Raw genomic sequence first — 14,579 nt, 5'->3', positions numbered from 1 at the left:
AGACTTGTCTCTGTGAAGAACTGATTGTCTTCAGATGCTTGTTGGCAGCAGGCAACGTAGGGTGTTCAGGTATTCAGCAAGTATTCTTGTCCAAAAAAGCCTCATGGCCTTGCTATGTTCTGCCTTCAGAATGAATCTGTACCTGTTCTGCAAAGTGGAAGGCTGCACGGAGTTCTCAAACAACTTCACACGTGCAATTTGTCAAGGACAAAAGCCACCAATCCCTAAGAAGCTGATAAAGGAGTGGGAAGTTCATTCTATGGCTTTGTCTCTGTCTGAATTGCACCTGTTCTGTTTATATCCAAAACTGTGCTGAATCTTACAGATATTGCTGTCTTATACAGGGTATGAGGACTCTGGGGAGCCAGATTGGCTATGTTATGATCGCACAGATGGAAAAAATACTGCCAATTTATTTAAATAAGAGGCATAATTCATTACATCTTTATTCTAGGAAACCAAACTTTGTGTGATAGTAAGTTTTCAAAAGCACTGAAATTGTATTTCAGCTATTTTTTTATGTCACCAGTTGTGTAGACTTCCTATTTATTGTTTCTTTTGATACTATTGGGAAGGAACCAGTCTTTATCTCTTGGTTGTCCTGAACTTTGAGCTGCAGGGAGCCAGGGCAGTACCTTCTTAATTTGTATATACACATTCCAGTCCATGGGTGAATGCTCTGTAACAGAACAATTACTAAAGGGAACAGAAGTGATTTCTGTCACACAGAATACAGTCTGACATTGCTGACTTAGTGTCTTTCAGAAGTGTTGTCTACAGAGTCTTTCTTGACCAGTGACTAGGATCCCTGCCTCTTGTAATTGTATCCTTGCTTCTTATATGCCAATACTGTGGGGATTTGGAGATGCAGAAATGTTATTTAGTCATGCACCACCAGACTAAACTCAAGTCACCATAAAGTGACCCAGCCCAGATCCATAGGGTGGTATCAAAATTTGTCATTTAATAGCAGGTGTTTGGACGTGGTAGGAGTAATAAGGGTATCTGACAGTCTGTGCAGTTTTGGTAGGGTTTCCTTTTCCAGAGAGACTTCTTCTATCTTTTTGTATCTTCTCTGGGAATGAGCTCTGCATAAGCCTCAATGGAGTTAGTCTGGTTCCAAAGGGGAAATAGAAAAATGTTGCCTTTTATCCATAGTCTAGCTCTTAATACATGTAAGAGTACAGGAAGAATTTCTAAGTATTTGAAGAATCCACGAAGGAAAAGGAAGCAATCCAAATTTATCTGCTGTCAGAATATCAGCAACTAACAGAAAGTCTCTATGCCATCATTTTCCTACCTCTGAGTCTCTAACCTATAGAGAAGAGTAGTGATACAGCTTGAAACATCACCTGAGGAACAAGGTCTAACTGGAGATTAAACTGAGGATGTTATCAAGATGAAACTGAGCAATAGATGGGGCCCTGCACAGCCTGAGCTGGGGGGGCAGCCCTGCCCACGGCAGGGGTTGGGGCTGGGTGGGCTTTGAGGTCTCCTGCAACCCAAACCATTCAGTGATTCTGTAATTCCAGCTCACATCTCTACTATTCAGGGATTTCCAGTAGTGGAAGTGTAACAGCAGAACTTCCTCTGTCTATTCTGTGATTATAAGCTCTTGTCACATGTGCCCAGGGTTTCCAGGCTCCCTCTCCTGCAACCATGGGACTGGGAGACTGGATTTGGCAGAGCATGCAGCAAAATTCCTGTCTGTATGCCAGCAGCGATGGGAACAAGGGATGTAGCTGTTATAGCTGCATAAGGTAAACCAAGAAAAAAACAACAACAAAGCTATTTCTGTGCCAGATGAATGTCACGTTTATTTTTTACTGCTTTATGACTTATGATCCCCCTACAGTATAAAATAAATATCCCTGTGGACCTGAATCAACCTTGCCCTTGTTTTAATATAGGGGTTTGTATTTATGTTTGTGAGTATAATAACTTGTCCTCGACTGAAGGAGCTCTGTGATTTTTCTTGCTCTTTGTTAAATTTATTTTTGAGAGGTACACTTGCTGCTAGTTTGATACTTACATTTTCTTTTAGCATTGTGCTGAATTCAACCTGATAGCAGTGAGAGCCCTAGGCAGAAAATACCAATTTTATGATTGTATGGCAGGTTTATTACGCCTGAGTAAAATTTCCTAATTTGCTATTGCTAGTGTCATACACTGCTTCAACTGAGCAAAAGTACTTTAGATGTTCATTGTGCATTCTTATTAATAAGACTTTCTTGCCTCTGAGCCCTTGCAAATCCAAAGTTGGTCAGTAGGAGATAAAAGGAAATATCAGAAAGGGATATTCTTAGGCAAGTTCTACAAGATTATAGGAATTTTTCTCACTAGGAAAACAGACCATACATTTGGCAAATTACTAGGTTTTTTTTCCCCTATGTTCAAAAGTTTTTATGAAAAATAGTCAAAATAAGCCTGAAGACAAACAGCAAGAAGAGTACTCTTCTTTTCCAGTGGAGATAGTTCAGCTTTTGATTTTCAAATACTGTTAGCCATGAGAAAGCTATGGAAAAAACAGAATCTGATGACTACGTGCAGTGATTAATGTAATTGCCTGCAGAACTAGGCCCCAGATATGTCTCCTATTTTCATCTTGTGGGCACTGTTCGTTTAGGAAAGCTATCAGATGTGTGGGTTTCTCCTCCAGGTGTCTATTAGAACCACAAAATTATATAGGATGTAAAGGACCTCTGGAGGTCATTTAATGTCCTGTTCAAAATCAGGTACAGGCTAGATCTGGGTGCTGAAGGCTTAACCAGTCAAGCTGTGAGTATCTTCAAGGATGGAGGTCTCACAACCTTTATGAAAGAACCTGTTCTAGATTTTGACTACAATTTTTGTTACAAGATTTTTTTTCTAACATCCAATCATAATTCCTCTTCTTGCAAGCAGTGTCTCTTGTCCTTTGTCTTTTCCTCTATGAATCTTCAAGAAGTGATGAGTCTTGTTCTGCTAGCCTCCCACTAGCCAGTTGAAGATATGGTCTGTCCCCCTTCCACATCCCAACACTGAACAAACACAGTTCTGTCAACCTCTCCCACATGTTCTGTAGACAATGGCATAAAAAATAAAAGAAAGGGATTTGGGAAATATGTGGTAGAAGGGAGAAAGGTCATTGATGGGCTACCCAATATTAGATCAGAAATATCCTTAACATATATTAACTTGTATCCTTGACACTAAAAATGTTAATATGTGTTGAGTGCAGGTTTCATTTTTCATTTGTTAAAAGTCTGTAGGAAAGAGAAGGGCTCTTCAGCCACAGCGCAGCCCAATGGAATACAGATTTTCATGTCTCCTGGTATGTGTTCATATCTTCCAGGTTCCCACAGTCACAGTGCTTTATGTATCAGTGTTGCACTGCAAGCAGATAGCTATTTTGATCTTCAGGCACAAATTGGAATATTTTTACCCTACATATTTTAAAATATTCCAAACAAATGATATTTCTGAGTTATTCTCCCCAGAGACATCAGTCTACATATTTAAAATCTAACCTCTTTTTTTTTTTTTTTTTCCATTTCTCAATCTTCTGGATTCCTTTTCCCTCTATTTCATTAGAGACTACAATCTTTTCTAGTTGAATAGAACTTGCAGCACACTATTGACTCTTTCATCAAGTTATGGAAGAAGTCAACTGGGCAGTCCTTCTTGTACTCAACAAGATCATCCCTCTGCACTGTGCTGGTCTATCGTGACATCCTGCCAGCATTGCTCCTCTCTGCTTATAGCCCTTCACTGAGTCATTACTGCTCTAACCTGCCATTCCATGCAAAACAAACTGCAGTACATTTCACTCTTCAAATAAACTATTAACCTGTATTCTTAGAGAGGGAAACTTTTTGAGCTGTGTCCTACAATATAGATTGAGAATATCAGTAGAAATGAGCTCAAAGAAGTGTGAGGAAATATTACCAAGAAGTTAGGAATTAATGTTAAAGCATTACATGTCCTCTCCAGATTGATGCAGCTATATCCCACTTAAAATGTCAGTGCATATGCAGACACCATCTTCAAAGAACTTCTACTATATGCATACACGTATATATAAAACTATGTTAATAAGATCAGCCATTTCTGTCTTTGCTCTGAATACTTTTGAGAAAGTGTAGGTGGTTTTCTGTAGTATGATGAATACCTTTTCAGATTAAGAGACTGTAAAAAGAGAACATTGACCTAAGAAGGGCCATCAAATGATATCCAGACAAAACAGTGAATGACTGCATTTCTTTGTGCATGGTTACTTCTTTTCCCTGTTTTTCAAGATACCTTGCTGTTTGTTTAAAAATCCCACTAGAAGAGTTTTTCTGTTGAACAGACAGGAACAGCCATACTGGATTGGACAGAAGATGCCTTAGGGTTAAGTCTTTATTGTCTTTTGAGGTAAGCCTTAAAGCAGCCTTACAGCCAGTGTGCTATGCCACATGGACTCACTCACGCTCAGCCACAGGCACATCAATCACACATCAGTCTTTCAGGGACATGCAGGCAAACTCCGAGCATGCCTCTGGGTCCTGCTCTGCTCACTCATTTAGAACAGGCTTTGGGATCTAAAGATGTGTAAAGCAGTTGGTATCCCATCTGTTATGCAGTTGGGGGTTAGATGCTTCAAAGGAGGATTCCTGGCTATACTAATGGTGAAGAATTTTGAAATCAATTAGAATCATAGAATCATTGAATTATTTAGGTTGAAGGAGACCTTTGGATGCCATCTAATCCAATCTGTTGCTCAGAGAGGGTCTGGTTATATCAGTTTGCTCAGGGAGGTTTCTAATTGAGTGCAACAACTCCAAGGCTGGAGATCCCAAAAGCTGTCTGAACACGTTCCAGTGTTTGACTATCCTTATAATGAAAATATTTTCCTTATATCTAATTGGAATTTCCTGTGTTCCAAACTCTGCCCACAGCCTTTTTTTCCCCCTGCTGTTCTGCACATCTATTAAGAATTTTGCTCAGCCTGGCTCCACCTGCTCTGAGTCTTCTGTTCAGGTACCAACTTGGTTGTTCCTCCTAATCTAGTGTTGTCTGCAGACTTGCTGAGAATGCATATTGTCCTGCCATTGGGGTTAATAATGAGGACATTAAACAGTATGAACTTCAGTGTCAGCCCCTGAAGGGTGCTGTAGTTTCTGGCTGCCAGTTGGACTTTGCACCGCTGATCACAACATTTTGCTATGTTGTTTTCGCAGGGACTGAACTGAGACTGACCAGCCTTTAAGTGACCTGGATCCTTACGCCTGCAATTCCTGAAGCTGGATGAAGACCTGCTGAAATGTTCTTGCCCTGAGGCTCCTGTGGTTAACAGTTACTGTATTCTTTATAGGTAAGAACTTACAAACCTCATAGATAGTGTATCTAGACTTCCATTAAATAAAAAATGCTGCAGATTTCTTGGCTCTAAGAGTAAACTGGGTTAGCAAATTCATGGGTCTGAAACTGTTCCTGTCGATTGTTGTTCCTGAATATGAGCCAGTACCAATTTTTAGATGTTCTACTTCTCACTGACACATCTTTATTAGGTTCCTTCAGAATCCCTTGCAGTCTTCTCTGATCTTGCCAAATGAAATAATTTTCAACCATCTGCAAAATTAATTGACTGACTCACTGTTCACATTTTTTTTCTCAGTGATTGTACTCATACAAAACACATGGGGTTCTATCAGACGTTGGTCCTATCATGTTCCCTGAGATGTTTTAAAAGACTATTTTTATTTAAATTTTACAAGATTAACTTATACTGAAATAAAACTCTATGATCTGTGTTTCTCCAGTTCCCTACCTTTTCTTTTTTCCTTTCTTTTTTTTTAATAGCTGGAACAGTTGTTACCCTGCAGGTCTCCAGTGGAGCTGCTGATTTTAACCAGAGATTGAATATTTTGATAGCTGTTAAATCCTTTCTGTCTTCAGCATCCGCAGAGCTTTGGAGAGGTACCAGCTAGTCCTAGTGAGTTGTTGTTTGCCAGTTTGTGCCAGCCTCGTTTGCTGTACTTTTCATCTTCAGTCTCTGTTTGAGGCCCATCTTCATTACTTGAAATTACTGATCCTGGATGGGTGAATGAATACTTTTGTTGTGACATGGTGGGAAGGGATTATTCAAAGAATTCTTTAAGTTTATTTGCATTTTTGTTGTCTTTTAGTTCGTGGTCGTCTTGGGCTTGGAGATAACTAATTCACTTCTGACTTCCTGCTTCTGTAATACCTAGAAAGTTTCATTGGGTTTGTTGTATCCCGTGCAGTTCTTCTCCAAATTCCTGCTTTGCTCTTCTGTCTTCTTTTCTGCACACAGTCACTAATGATTTTCCCTTTCCTGTTGACTTCTCTTCTCTTGGGTCAGATTTCTTTCTTCTCAGTGAGATTAAGTGCACGTCAGTAGATTTTTAACTTTTTTTACTTATCTAGCTAACTTCCTCAGCTACTGGCTTATATTTCATATTAGTCTTTCTTACCTGTATATGTATATACATAAGATTCATTGTATCATTTTTCCCACAAAGTAAAGCTTCTAAGATACTTCTGTTACTGCACAAAAAGATCCAGCTTTAAATAATGTTTTGTGGAAAACCCAGCTAATCATGAAATCTTTAGCTGTCAAGAAACGTGTTGCTCAGTCCAGTAAAGCTACTTCTGTTAATTCAGGATTCCGTTAATTAAGCATTCACTTCATCAATGGAGACCACAGTGGAAATGTCAGGAGATGAGGAAGCGGGAGATTTTCCAGCAAGAAACGTTTAAAGCAGTAACCCTGAAGTCAGCTTTAACAATAACCAGAGAACAAAAATTTCAAAGTGCTTGACAGTGGCCTTTAAGGTGAAGGATGAATACTGATCACAAATCAAGTTATCTTTTATTCTCTTGGAAAAGCTTTTGTAGCTACAAAAGCTAGAGGCTATAACAAAAGACAGCTCATCCCTCCTACTAGCCTTCAATTCAGTTGACACCTGTGCCACTGGGTCTACCCTGAGGTCAAGTTGAGTTCAGGCTGGGTTTTCACCCTTCTAATTTTCTCCCTGCATATCCTAAGAACTTCTCTGTACTCTCCCTGAATTTCCCATCCCTTCTTCCACAGGAATAAGGTTCTTCTTTTCTCTTGGAGCTTCAGGAAAAGCTCCCTGTTCATCCACGCCGGTGCTCTCCCCCACAGGCTCATCTTGCAGCTCAGGGGGATGGGCTGCTTTTGCACCTTCCAGACTTCCTTCTTGAGGAGGGACCAGCTTTTCTGGACCCCTTTACCTTTCAGGAAATAATCCAGGTATGTATGGGGAGGCCTCTCAAACTATGTGAAACACAGTGATTTCACTGCAAAGGAAAGCGTGCAGCATGCTTCACAGCTGGAAGGATCACATTTCCTTCCTCAGTGGGTGAAGCATTCACAATTAGATGTGGTGCCAAGGACAGCATCCGGACAGGGAGAGCTGGGTGAGGAGTCTTACAAAACGCATGCAGTGCTGCTTGTAATGATGCTGAGTTTGGTCTGTGGTACAGCTCAAAGTGGTGGCTGCAAAACATATGAGGCGAATTAATGGGGAATTTAAGCAAGAATTCTCAACTCAGAAATGGATAATTCCAGACAGCTGATGAAAGAGGGTTTCATACACACAGTTCACCTCATCTCATGCTTAATGGTTGGGCTTTGATGTTAGTGCAATCTTTCCTCCTTTGCCTAACAATTATTTATATTAATACTGAGATGATACTGCAGTCGTGTTTCTGAATCTTCCAACCAAATCCTTGTTTAATGTCATAGGCAGTGTTTTTCAGCCAGGTTTTCTCAAGAGAGTAGCTCTATTTCATGAAACAATTAAATTCAAATTTGCTTGGTGACCTAAAAGTCCTCAACTGGTTTTCAAGCTTGTAAACACAGTGGGAAGAAAATGATTCCTGAGAAATGAGAACGGAGTCAAGCTGGGGATAAATACTCTAAATAGTAATCTCAGCCACAAATCCTGTTTCAGGAGCAGAGAAAATGCAGGCATGGTGGTGATCCAGACTGACAAGACATGAAACTGCAGTACTGGTTTATTAAGTCTAGCACAAGCATGTTAATCAAAGTCAGTGAAAGAGAAAAGGAGTTGCTGGACTGAAGTGATAAAATCAGATACAAAATCTGATTTGCTAAAACAATCTGCAAGAGGCAAAATTTCATTGTAGGGAGCACGGTCACAAAAAGGTAGAGAGTGCTGTGCTCACTTACACTGAAGCAAAAAGCTGTGTAACAGTGAGGGAGAAAATCAGTATCATATAGGAATAAACAAAAAGAATATGTGCCAGCAGTAAGTCCTTTCATTCTGTTTGAACTCTAGGAAGCTGTGGGGACTGCACTGGGATCTGAATGCTAACTGCATTGCAACTCTTTTCAGGTTAAAGGTAAGGATCACCCCCAGACTGTCTGATTTTCCACTACATTCACATCAGTGCATATAAAAGCAGTTGTGCAAGATAAGAGCTATGCCTGAATCATAGAAACATATAATCGTTAAAAGGTTGGAAAAGACCACTAAGATCATCTGGTCCAACCATTCACCTACCACCAGTTAAACTATTCTTGGATATTCTGTTTTAGGAGAGCCTCAGTCAATGTCTTGCTAGTTCATACTTGCCTTCTGCAACACTTTTTGAACAAACAGTTTAGTAATACATTCTGATGGGGGGACATAGCTCTGGTCTTTGGCACTATGTCTGACATTTTCCTTAACTTGCTAGCAATACCTTACTCCCCTCCCTTATACTTACTCTACCAAGCATTCTCCCTGCTCTAATCCAAAGGATCACTGCATTTTCTGTTGTACATGGCCCAAATCTTGGTCTTCAGCAAAGTACGTATTTCTGTGTAGATGTTCACTGTTCCAATTGGTCTTTTCCATGGAAAGGATGACTGGGTTCAAGTGAAAACAGATTGTTGTAAAGCTTTTTCTATGCCATATTTTGGCCGATGGAAAGGATGGAATAATGCTGCTCCACTGCCACACTTGTGCTGCTTTTGAGTTGTGTCAGGGAAGATATGCTGCCACAGTGAGACCCGGTGTGAAGGGCTCTTGCCAGTGCAGTGGCTGTTTCCTGAATGCAGTCGCTGTAAAGATGGGAAACAGATCTGACTGTCAATTCTTTTTCTGCTATTTTGTGACTGCTGGAACTTTTACTATTTGATGCAGACACTCTTACTAAAACCTCTGTCAGTTGCCATCCCTAGGAAATGGTGATACTTGGCTGAGAGTAGAAAAGGGAAACCTCAGTTAGAGAAAGCGAGAAGCCTGGGGCAGGGAGCAGGGGGAGCACCCACCATAGATTTTCCTGCTGGAACCAGCAGGGAAAGGCTTCATGCACTTCTCTTTCTGCTCCCTCTTTGCTGAGTGGGAGGCAGAACACTTCTCCCCAGACATCCCCTGGTGCCTTCTGACGTGTCCTGTGCGGCACCTCTGAAGCACACAGCAGTCCCTGCAGATCAGAGAGCTGTCCTTCCATGCTTTCCTGGGGACGTTCGAGCAGATTGCATTCTTCAGGGTGGTTACTTTTTGTCCTGATTACCAAGAACAGCTTTACAAGGTTACTCAAACAGTGGTCTATCCAGAGGAAGTTGCGTAACTTGACCTGATGGCATTGTTACTGACTCAAGTGGGTTTTGAACGTTCAGATCTGGTGTTATTGGCTCTTGTTGTCCAATACAGTTTCTTTTCAACATGGCAGAGTGTTGAAATATTTCTTCAGTACACTGCATCTTTAACATCACACAGGCAAACAAGAGCCTCACAGCTCCTCCCTTCAAATTTGTGACAATTATTTAAATACCACAAGAAACATCACAAGAAGGATGGTATTTTTCTTTTTTTTTTTTTTTTAATATATATTTTTTTACTCTGTTTACAGCCTTTAAATTTATGGCTATGTTGGGTTGACTCCAAGTGGCAGCTAAGTCCCCACTCAGTTTCTCACTCCTTACCTGCAGTACTTGGGAGAAAAAATTGGAAGAGCAAGAGTAAGAACAGATTATGGTTCAAGACAAAGACAGTGTCTGTATCCCCAGCTTTTATGGTTGAGCTTGATGTCATATGATATGGAATTTTGTTCAGCTGGAGTCAGCTGTCCCTCCCAGCTTCTTTTGCAGCCACAGCATCCTCACTGGCAGGGCAGTATGGGAAGCTGAAAGTCCATGACTTGGTGTATGCACTGCTCAGCAGCAATCAAAACACTGCTGTGCTATCAACATTATTTTCATCCCAAATTCAGAACACAGAACCACTCCAACTGCTATAATAACTCTGTGCTACCTGAGACCAGGACACCTCCCAACCCTTCCCTTCTCTCCAGCCTACTTTCAGTGGGCCCAGAAAGGGAAAAAAAGACAAGGCCTATATACCGTGCAAGTGCTGCTCAGCAAAAGCTGGAACACCAGTTTGTTATCACCACTCTCTTGGCCACCAATCTAAAGTAAAGCCCCAAAGAAGCTATTACGAACTCCACCCTAGCTGGACTCAGTTCAATCTCTGCCCCTTTTTCCATGCCATTTACATCATGGTCAGTAATGCCCCACTATCTAATGCCTCTTTGTCAGCCACACCTCTCAACCTCACCTTCAGCACATCTACCCATTCCCTGTGTAACATCTGTAAAATGTACAGCAAATATCCACTGTGTTCATTCAACTCTGCCTGTCCATGCCCACCCCTGGGCCTTCCCTTGCCCAAGCCCAGGCCCCCACACCATCCTGGGGCTGCTGGTCCCTTTCCCAGCAAGACAACAGCAGGCTGGGCTTCGGCCCTTCACAGCCCTGCCAGGTCAGCCCTTTGCCCAGCTGAGCCCACCTGTGGCCCAAACCCACCCCAGCTTGTGGGCCTGTCCCCCCCCAAGGAGACTCCACACCCAAGGTCTGCACCACTGTCCCTGACCGCCTTCCTGTGCTTGGGAACATAGGATGGGATCAGGTTGCCAGGGCCTGCCCTGAACTCCCCATGGGGACCCCCAGCACTCTTGTCTTACAGGGTGCCCCTGGCCCATCTTCCCATGCTGTGTCACTGAGTGGCTGAGAACTCTTCCATCCTTTTAAAAAAATTGTTGTTGTTTTCAGCTTTTGTTTGTTTCTTACTTTCTGCATCCAAGCTGTGTTTCTTGCCCAAGCGTGAACCTTAGAGATGAATCTTTCAAAACAACAGAACATAGAACCATACTTCACAGCAAAGTTGTGTTTGCACTTGTGAATATGTTGACAAAAAGGCCAACTTTCAAGAAAGAAAGAAATTCAAGGGAACACAGGAGACACAGGAATAGTCTGTAGACAGAAATATGGGCTGCCCTTACGTATGAATGGGAAAATACTTCTTCTAATGTAATATGTAAATAATTATAGATGACGACCCCTAAGAAATATCTTACAAACAGTTGCTTTTTCCAACATCTTCTATTTTGTTGGTTCAGGTTGTTGTTTTTTATTCAGTTTTTGTGTCTCCTGGGCTGAATCTTATTGCCTTCTCTGGGCTGAACAGTTGAAACCTATCATTAAAATATTCCTTCTGCTAGATCTTTGAGAGCGAGCACTCAACCTCTGCAAATGCCCATTAGTTCTATATTTTAAGCTGCTGTGGAAGTTTGTTCTGCCGTGTCACATGCACAGTGTGCAAAGTGCAGTGTGAAGGGTCAGGCTGTGTCAGGTGGAATTCCCAGTCCGAACTGAACGTTGCTCAATTTTCCCACTGCCCAGAAGCATTTTGAGAAATGACCTTTCAGTCATGCCTTTAAGCAGGAATCTTCAGACTGTCCGACTTGATCCACCAGCCCTCACAACATGGGTATATGAAAGTTGGGGCCAGGACTTTATTCCAGACTACAGGGTATTTTAGTACTGCTCATCAAAGCCCCTGGTTACTCTTACCAGTGTAGTGCACTCCATGTTCTTAGAGAACATACTTCTAAACAACTTAGCTGGCCTTTCAGCATGTTCTGCTTCTCACCTGAGTTAACCATTAAAGAAGGCTGAACAAAGGACATTATTTTCCTACTGATGGCAAACAAATCCAAAGAGAATGATACGGTAGAATTGACAAAGCAGCATGAAATAGAAAGAAAGAGAGCTCTGACACTGATGACTCAAAACCAGCAAATACTCCAAATTTCAAAGCCAGCGTAATTTGAAAACTGTGATGAAATCATAGGAGTATGTTTAGCAAAAAACACTGTGATTACCTCTTTCTTGACAGTCTGCTGCTTCATGGATACTTGACTGATATTATGTGCATTCATAGCAGTACACAGTTTGAGCAAATGAGTTTCAAAGTACAAAGCTAAATGTTTTCATAATTCAATATTTCAGGATGAACATAGTGCAGGTGTGACCTAGAAAATCAGTTCTCTAGAAACATAGTCCATTTCTTTTGTTACATTTTGGCTTATTGAAGGATACAGGTAAGATTGCATGTTACAGTTGTCACTGGAGCACGCATTTTACATAAAATGTCTATTTAAGTTTAAAAAATATTTTCCTTTTTTTTTTTTTTTTCAGTGTTGAAAAGATATTATGCTGTTTTGTGGATTCTGGGCTATCATTTATTCACACTTTTATGTACCTCTGACTGCAATTCCTGCATATATCAATTCTCTCTTTAGCAGCTTCATCTGCAGGAAAAAAAATGGCAGCACAACAGTTGTCCTATCTGCAGATTTTGCAAGGAGCAAAACTTGTAGAGCAAATTCTGAAAAACATTTCAATACAGTTTTCCTTGTGCGACATCTAATACTGCTAAAAGCTGTGTTTTGTTCCCATTTCTAGGGATTTATTTACTGTATGAGGGAACCATCAGCTGCACTTCCTTTCTCTTGTAATTCTTACTCCTTGATTGAAGTTGCTGTTACATGGCTTCTCCTGGTAGCTGTTGGCACTGTCTGTGGTCTCTACCAGCATCATGATTTGGAAGGTACGACATTTCTGGCTCAATGGAAAGAAAGTACATGTAGTAGATGTAGAAAGTCATGCTTCCATGTTCTGACAGCACTTGGTTACAGGACGGCAGTCCTTTGGCACTGTGCAGCTGGGTGTGATTTAGAAAGAAGTTTGCCGAGGCATCTCCAGACAGTGTGGGAAATTCAGTTCACCAAGGGCTTAGAAATGAAGGATGTATATTCCTGTGCCCTTTTTCTGTTGCTGTGCTTTTTCTTGGCAGTGTGAAAGTAGGAAACAGTAACGGAAGGAACAGAAACCTGCAGATGATGTTCTTGCAAACAAAGTACGCTCATGTTACTCTTGAGATTTTCACCTTGCAGATCGCTGAGTAGAATTCAGGTGCTTATGCATGAATGGCTACAACTATTTTAGATGCCTTGGGACACCTGAAACATTCAGAAGCCTGCAGACATGCCATGGATCCTACAGAAGATCTGTATCCGTGTGGAGAGAAAGTTACAGGCCAAGAGAAAAGCTGGGGAGGCTTAATTGGTGTTAGATGTCCTGTGCTTATTTGAAAGATTCCTGTCTACACTGCGTCTCAGGTGAGTGTCCTGTGTCTGAAAGGAGAGGGCAAAGAGTGGAGAAGGGAGGTTCACATGGATGTGTTGGTAGAAATGTTCTGTAGATTGTAGGTAAGTTGGCTCTTATCTTCACCATCACTGTTAGTAAGAAAACTATTTTGCACTGTATAGCACTGTATGAGTGTGCCTTTCAGTGCATGGATTGTTCTTACCGTGTTTGCTCTGAGAACTTGCCCCTTGCTCTACAGCACTGGTGACGTGAAAGAGGGGAAGGTTGAGCTCATCACAGCACCAGTACTTTTTGTGAGAGTACTTATATAGTGTATGTTAGCCTCCAGAACTGCTGGATGTTCTTTCCCCGGGTCAAGAGGTACTGCTTAAAATGGAGATTGCTTATGTTACCTGAAAGCAAGTAAACTGTGTTACAAATACTGATGAAATGATTTATTCTTCTTCATTCATACAAATACAATTAAACCACTTTTCTCCACTCTTCCCTCTAATCCTCACATTGACACAGAGTCAGTGGGACAGTTGTTATTCTGGGGTTTGCTATCTGACAGAACAAAAAAATAAAGGACTTATTCATTACAGAATGGTTTATGGTCAGTGAAGCTCTGACTACCTGTTCTCTTTAGCTGTACTGTATTCTCATGTCAGGAATGAGAAAATACAAACTTGTCCATTTCATTTCTCTTTTGGGAACAAAAAAGTTGTAGCAATTTTTGTTTGGACATGTGCTAATTTTTCTTCCTGATTTAGGACAGAATGGTTTGGAAATGGCTTTTACGGAGTGCTTTGGAAACTGTTCCCAGCTAATGAAAGCTATTAAGCAGCCAGATCTAGCTGAAGGAGGATGGCTTTGGTAACCTGTGTAGAGCAACATGCTGGTTTTGCTTTGCAGTATAATTAGTCTCTGGATGAGGCACCCTGCTTTTATTTTAAAAGTAAAATATATGTGTGGTTTATGAAAACCAAGCATCTGCCACAGAGACACTAAAATATGTACCCTAAAATATCTTCTGCTAATACACTGCTAAGTACATTAAACAAATTAACAACGATCCAAACGGACATTTTAACACTGAAATTATGGTTACCTGTCACTTAACTCATGT

At 41.1% G+C, this 14,579-nt stretch overlaps 1 long non-coding RNA gene across 1 annotated transcript; it reads left to right on the top strand.

The window, feature by feature from the left end:
• The first annotated feature begins 6,554 nt into the window (after positions 1–6,554).
• Positions 6,555–12,905, top strand: LOC149911449 (uncharacterized). The gene is made up of 3 exons (XR_016463319.1): positions 6,555–7,261; positions 8,313–8,376; positions 12,767–12,905. It is a non-coding gene; the product is annotated as an uncharacterized LOC149911449 (long non-coding RNA).
• The last annotated feature ends 1,674 nt before the right edge of the window (positions 12,906–14,579 follow it).

This window comes from Phasianus colchicus, unplaced genomic scaffold (assembly GCF_987193195.1).
Source record: "Phasianus colchicus unplaced genomic scaffold, bPhaCol1.hap1.1 HAP1_SCAFFOLD_111, whole genome shotgun sequence".
Classification (NCBI taxonomy): domain Eukaryota; kingdom Metazoa; phylum Chordata; class Aves; order Galliformes; family Phasianidae; genus Phasianus; species Phasianus colchicus.
The sequence above is the reverse complement of the archived record's forward strand: the minus strand, read 5'-3'. Positions and strand labels throughout refer to the sequence as shown.